Below are 7,845 nucleotides of genomic sequence, written 5' to 3'. Positions count from 1 at the left end.
GGATAAAACCCTTTATGATTATTTAACTAAGTACGCACTTTGCGACCATAATTTGTGGAGACTTTACATATTTATGCAAAAAAACTTGGGCTTTTGCCCCAAAAATTGCATTTTTGCCACAAAATTTACCCTATGGGACCCCATCCCAACATGAAACAAGAAATATTGCTCCACCTGAATGGCTTAGATGAATTTAGGATGTAGGCCCTCCTTTACAGAGAGGTGGCTCAAGTTCAAAGGAAACTTTGGCATGAGAAGAATATAAAGGACAAACAATTTCAAGAAGGTAACTGGGCTTTGTTGTATGATTCCCGATACAAGGATTTGAATGGAAAGTTAAGGACTAGATTGTTAGGGCCTTGTGTAATAGAAAAGTGTCATGATAATGGTGTTGTACAGATAAGAACCATTGATGCATAGGCTATCCCTTTGCTTGTGAATGGGTATAGATTAAAGATCTACACGAAGCCCTTGTCAAAGAAAGAATTCATCAATAGCATCAGCAAGACAGTGATGGTGGTAGAGAAATTCTCATCTTCCACCCCACCAAGTCCCTGAAGAAAAAAATTAAAAAAAAGTAGAAACAAAAGAAAAAATAAAGAGACTGAGGTGAAAACCTCCATGAGGCACTTGAGTCCCACTGTTGGGTTGAAAACCTCTTGAGGTGACCCAAGGATGTTTTAAAAAAAGTGGAGAATAAAAATATCTATGGGTGAAAACCTCTTTTCAAGCACCCAGGGCAGGCAACTAGGATGATAACCTCCTTGAAGGGAGACTAGTTTTTTTACAAAAGGGAAAAATAAAAATAAAAGAGAAAAAAAGAGGAAAAAGAAGAAAAGATACAAAATATGGAAATTGTTTTTTGTAGATCAGTAAGAGGAGGATAAGCATAGCATAAGAATGATAGAAAGACATACAAGATCCATGCTTCAATCCAACCATCTCATGTCTTCCACTATTCACCTATTCTTCCACTTTTAAACCCCTTAAGCTCATCTTACACAAACTTTGTGTTTTCTACGGGATTTCCTATAATCCTACAGGAGTTTCCTGTAGGAATTATAGTCACCTTGAAAATACCAAGAAAGGTAGTCAGAGGAAAAGGGGATGACACAAGCCTATGTCTGGATGAAAAACCATTTACTCTACCACATCATATCTATTCCTTTCATCACCATGTCACCCCTGCATCCACCAAAGTAATCAATTCAAACAATACAAATTACAAAAAGAAAAAGAAAAAAGTATGAAAGTTTAGGTGAAAGGAAGGTACAAGACATCTTGTAGGTATCCTGTAGGAAATCCTGTAGCAACCTATCCCACAAAGGAAAACCACACAATTTGCAACCATATTCATAACAAGGACTCCAATGATGAAGAAGCTCCTCCAGAGCTTAGCAGCAACAAAAATATCACCAACATCACTCTGCATTACCTTCACATCAAAATAAACAAGCATCAAAAGGGGAAAATACACAAAAAAATATGCAACAAAAACACAGCAAAGAGGCATCACTCTCCAGCATGCATCATTAGCAAAGAACCTTACCCACAGTTATGCCATCTTACTCATGCTCTCTCATTAGTAGGATATGATCAAAACTATAGGATTATGTGAGAGTTGATTTTATAAGTAAAGGTGGTCAGTTAACTTGGCCACCTTCGATGAGTCGATGAGAAGAAAACAATTAGACCACTCAACACGTGGCAATTAAGTTACGGAGGAAAGGAGTGAGAGATGATTATGAGGTAAGGTGGAATGATGGACTGATAATGGGGCCAACGGTCCAAAAGCAGGTGCACGTTCTTAGACAACCAACACACCACCCCACATTATCATCCATTTATGGAAATAAAACATTGATTCCCATACAAAGAGGGCATAAGAAACTTTGAGGATTGATTGAATGAAGAATTTTCTCTCGGTCTTTCTGAAGTAGCACCTATAGGAAACAATCAACATCTATATCACAATAAACCTATAGGAAGCCTAAAGGATACAAAGGAATCAACCTACAGGACTATCAGTGGGCACTAATGGAGGTGAAATCAAGGGTTATCCTCACCAGAACGTAGAAAAGTCAAGTAGGAGCTATGCCTTCCATATTTTCCATTTGAATGAAAATAATCCTCAATCTGGTTATCAAAATTGTAGTACATCTCAAGATAGGGGAATTGTATTGCATGTCACTAACAGTTAACATTCAAACCTCCCTCAGCTACTAGCATTCTTGAATTGTATCCACACAAACCTCCACAATTACCAGTGGTAGATGACAGGAGGTTTCAACAAGAGAGAACCCACAAACACAACAAAGATACACCAACATCCTCATGTAGTCAAGATTTTCACAAGGACCCCTCCTTCATACCCCTCACTAGGACCAATTCCACTGCTATGGTGAAAGGCTTATCAATAGTAATTAATCCTAAAGTTATAATCAACATCACTACAGTCCTTTTAGGGTTACAATGGAGAAAAGAAGACAATGGTAACAACACCCTTGCAAAGAAAAGCTTCTTTTTGCTAGGAGAGGAGCCTATGGAGGACAAACATGGGGTTAGAAAGGAAACAATTCCATACCCTTGAAATGAAGTTAGTTACCACCTCATTAAATACATTTCATGTGAAGGGAGATACAATGTGGTGTATTTATACCACTTCAGACTCCTCCAAGAATTGAGATTTGGAGAAAACACACCTCCTCAAAATAGATTGAGTATACCCTATTTTCTTCTACAATCAATGATAGAAATGAGCATCGAAGTGCAGGAGGAAAAAAATCAACAACAAGCCCATCATGGGTTGATCAAACTCATCCTTGAAGATTCTCTACAAAACCTAAGACTCCCTACTGCATGGACAAACTTTAAAGACATGTAGGCAAAAGGAGAAATTCAATCTATTGAATATGACAAAAGCCCCACTTCTAGTGAAAATGAAGAAGAAACAGAGGAGGAAAATGAAGAATAAATAGAGGACGAAAATGAGGAAGAAACAGAGGAGGAAAAAGAAGAATAAATAGAGGAGGATAATGAAGGAGAGATAGAGGAACAAAGAAAAGAAGAGATGGATAGGAAGAGTGAAGAAATAGAGGAAGAAGAAAAATCGGAAGGTGGAGACAAAGAAGAGAATGAAAAGGAAAATGGAAAAGAGGAAAAATGACAGAAGGATGAGTCAAAGTCTATAGGTCAAGGCAGAGAACGAAAAGAATCACTAAGGGTATCTCCAGATCTCACAAAGAAAGAGGCAAAAATTGCTCCTATTGCCCTAAGTACATTTATGAAATCAAAGGGGTAGAGGAAAAGACAAACCACACTATAATTCAGCATAAGAAATAGCACTGGGATTAGTTAAGGGAGACCTCAAACGCCCACCAAAACTCCAATTGTCATTGAGGATTCACCAAAGCAACAAGAAAATGCAGCCCCTCTAGGGAAAAATCAAGGAGAAGGATCATCAGAATAAGTCTCTCCTGAGTGTCCAATCACTTATGTTAGGAGGCTTATCACAAGGTCAACTTCATCAAAGGAAAAAGGTCTCATATAGGAGACATAGACAGAACCATAGGAAGCAGAGGTCATCCTACAGGAAACTCAATGAAACCTACAGGAAACACAAAAAAGGGACCAGGAAGGTATCACTCAACAAGAAACAAGGAAAGAAGACCAAGAACTTAGAGAACCTAGTTGACAGCCAAACCTCAGCTCCTACTATAGGTTCATTGAAGGAGGTAGGGTAATCCCACAAAATTTTTCCATTCCCCTATTCTTTGAACTTGAAAAAGTGAGAGAAAGGACACATAGGTGTATGCAAAATTGCCAAATCAAAAGGGGTGGAGGATGTAGGCAACATGGAGGAGAAATTGCAAGAGATGGGTAGAGAATTGAGCAACATAAGGGACATAGAAGTAATGATGAAATCTTAGTTAGAAGTTGCGAACACATGGATAACGGGACAAATACAAGAAACATAAAGCCAATTGGCAACAATGGCCAATTTATCCTTGGAAGCAATCCAATGTAGGATTCCAACAAAGTCTTATGCCTTATATCTCAAGAAACAATAGCTACAATTCCAAATAAATACCCTAGCACAAAGAGGAACTCTACCCTTCCAAGACTATAGAGAAGTCATTGATCTGTGTGATCAAATCACCTTGGAAGATAAAGCAAAAATATCTGAGTTTTACCTACACAACTTAGCCTTGAAAAATTTAAATGTGTGGGACCCAAATTCAAAGATAGGAGACTTGCAATTGATGGCCTGAACATCATGGATGAACCATGAGGAGGCAAGAGCTATAAAGATGAAAAAGATAATGGAAAAATGAGAGACATAACACCTTATGATCAGAGTTGAACAATCTAACCCAATGGTTGTTATCAACACCCACAACATCATTGCAAATGATCTCAAGCTTGCACCAAGGTACCTTGTTGCACAAGAACAAATAGTCACACACTTTCAAGACATGTCCAGATTGCTAGGTGATGATAGCCAGCAAGTTTGCCAAAGGACATAAAACACCTCGCCTTAAATCCTAAAATTCAGAGAATATCATTCTCCAGACAGAATGAGAGAGGCACTAAATAGAACCCCGATGTATAAGCATGCTCTACAAAGACTCGAAGTCAATTGGATTGGCTAGAGGGTCAGTCCACCATTGCTATCGGGAATGTTGGAAGGAAGGAAAGAAGAAGAAAGAAATGAGTGGGAAGAGATATAGAGGATGGCAGGATTTCATTCACAGGAAGAAGAGACTACAAAAAAAGCATGGGATGTCAGGGAATCCACCAGAGCAATGAAAGACATGGATATAGATTAAGTTGCTTAGAGGATGAGCAACACTTTGAGTAAGGGGGTGATGATGAGGCTCATCATTGGGTAAATAGATGGACCTTAATACACCTCCAAGCTTACTAAAATCAACTCCTGAATTACACTACAAACAGGTGACCTGGGGAAAATAGTCATAACTTTTGTTTTGAGCATCAGATTGAAATTTTGTAAGAAGTTACAAAATTAGGATGGACTGTACTTTCCTATGTATATCTTTCAGATCCTAAGGTCAAAATAGTGACACATGGCACTTAATACAATTTCGCTCTTCTGAAAAGGTATATAATCAAGTCATCTTGGGACATTGTGTATAACTCTTTCTTGGAGAATCTAAATTCGATCAGACTGGTGGCATTGGAAGGAGAACATAGAGGGCTACTGCAGATCACAATTTCAGAACTAGAAGATCTGAAATTAGAGAGATATATCAGATGCAATATCGAGCTCCTACAAAGTGAAAAAAATGTGTGTAGAATTTTTAAAATTTTTGCATAAACTTGGTTTGAAAAATTAGCTTGAAGGAATTCAAAGGGCATAGTGAAACATTATTATCGGTAATTGATGCCTCGAAGAAATAAAATGGAAACACCTAGTAAGAAACTTGAAAGCTCTATCATGACTCGTGAAGAAGAGGAATAAATGCAACATGATATATCAAAATTACAAGACCAAGTACAAAAAATTTCATTCTCACTAAAGGTAAATGAAGCCAAGATGAGTGGTGTGGAAGCTAAGATGGATGGCATGGAAGCTAATATGAATGGAATGGATGATAAGATGGAATAATTGAAGATAAATTTCAATAAGTTGCTACAAGAAATGGTCACTAACGGTGAAAGGGTAGTAAAGGAAACTCATGATGTGAATAAAAGAAATGTTAATCATGATTTCATAGACTCTAATGTTGGATTAAAGACCCACCGTGATCTAAAAATCGATATGAGGAAGTTTGATGGCAAGGATCCCGAAACATGGATGCTATAGATGGAGCAATTTTTCGATCTCCATAATATTCAAAACACACAAAAGGTACGTATTGGAACTTTATATTTGGAACCAAATTAGTTTATATGGTATCGATGGCTTTGCTCTCGTAAACAAATTGTCACTTGGGAAATTTTTACGGAAGAAATGATAGCACATTATGAGGATACAAAAAGCAACACTTTTTTTAGCCAGTTGATAAATCTCAAACAAAAGGGTCCAATGATGGAGCACATTGAGGACTTCCGAAAATTGAACATAAGGGTAAAAGATATTCTAGAGGAGTATAGGATTGATGTGTGTTCATAGGGACTTTAAAGGATAATATCCAACATTAGGTTCGCCTTTGGGAACCCGATTTATTGGAGAAGGCATTCAGGTTAGCAAGAGAAATGGAAATCAAAATTATGGCAACCAGGAAGCCTATCACTCACAACTATAAAGATGGAAGTGTTGTTGCCCCTAGCCTTCCACAACCTACAAGATTGACACCACAACAATTGGAAGAAAAAAGAGCAAAAGGGCTTTGTTATAGTTGTAATAGCAAATACACTAAAGGTAATAAGTGTTCTTAGAAGAAATTATTCTACATAGATTGTGAAGAGAAGGAAGAAAATGAACAAGAAATTTCAAAAGAAGAGGATATACTCTAGGAGAAAACCCTAGATAAAGAAGAAATGAATCCGACCATATCTTGTAATGCATTGGCTGGAATTACCTCTCCTCAAACTATCAAGATTGAAGGACATATGAAGAAGAAAAAGGTAATAGTGTTGATTGATTCAAGAAGCACCCACAATTTTAGTCATTGTAATATAGCCAAAGAATTGAATTGCTTCCTATATCTAGCACCAGAGTGTCAAGTGATGGTTGCAAGTGGAGGAACCATAAATTTCTCTGGAAAGTGCCATAATATCAAGCTATGCATGGGAGAATATGTATTGAATAGCTCAATGGTTTCCATTCCAATGGGTGGTGTTGATGTTGTACTAGGAGTCCAATGGCTACAATCCTTGGGTACAATAGCTTTTAATTTTCAAGAACTTTTCATGAAATTTTTTGCGAAAGGAAAGGAAGTTGAATTAAGGGGTATTGCAGGGAAACCAGGAAAGGTAATCAGCTCTAACTGTATGACAAAGCTTCTAAAGAAGGAACAACGAGGTGTAATTGCACAATTATGTTCACTAGATGTTTCCACAGCAAAATCATCTATTTCTCCAGATCTCCAAAAAGTCTTGAACAATCATTCCAAGGTATTTGAGAATCCCAAAGGTCTCCCACCTATTTGTGATCATGATCACGCTATTCATTTGATTCTAGGAAGTGTTCCTCCAAGCATTAGGCCATACAGATATCCCTATGCCCAAAGGAGTGAAATTGAATGTATGGTTGTAGAAAAGCTAGAGGCTGGTATAATTCAACCTAGTCAAAGTTCTTTCTCTTCTCCAGTAGTATTGGTGCACAAGAAGGATGGATCTTGGTGCATGTGTCCAGATTATAAGGACAGCTTGGTTGTAATCCTCTCTTCTACTACTTCTATCAATAAAGCTATTTGAGTTTTCCTCTATATGCTTCTATATCTCTGGATCTTGTATTTGTGTATGCATTTGTATGGTTAATATATATCCAATCCTATATTGTTTATGGTTATAGATCTCTATGCTTTGATGGTATTTTTCTACTTTGACTCTACAGGTGTTCTTTGAAGGGGGAAAAGTGAGGAAGAAGTAGTGAAAGCTCTATCAAGGGAGAGAGGAAACAAGAAAGGAGCCAAGCGAAAGACTGAGGTTGGTACTCTCTGCTTCTCTCTCATCTATCCCTTGTAAAGGAAAACACAAGTGACTTTAAATTGTTTGTTTCTAAGATAGCTACCTGTCTTAGTGGGACTAGTAGCTATGAATGGACACTAGTTTTCCTGATAACAAAATGGTGAGTCCACTAGGGACTGAATAGTTTGTTTGTTTGTTTCTATTTGTTTGCTTTATAAACTACAGACGGATCCTAAAGTTAAGCCAACT

Source organism: Pinus tabuliformis, chromosome 2_2, assembly GCF_031772625.1.
Source record: "Pinus tabuliformis cultivar Carrire ecotype Pingquan chromosome 2_2, CPIR1, whole genome shotgun sequence".
Lineage (NCBI taxonomy): Eukaryota > Viridiplantae > Streptophyta > Pinopsida > Pinales > Pinaceae > Pinus > Pinus tabuliformis.
Note: the sequence above shows the minus strand (reverse complement) of the source record.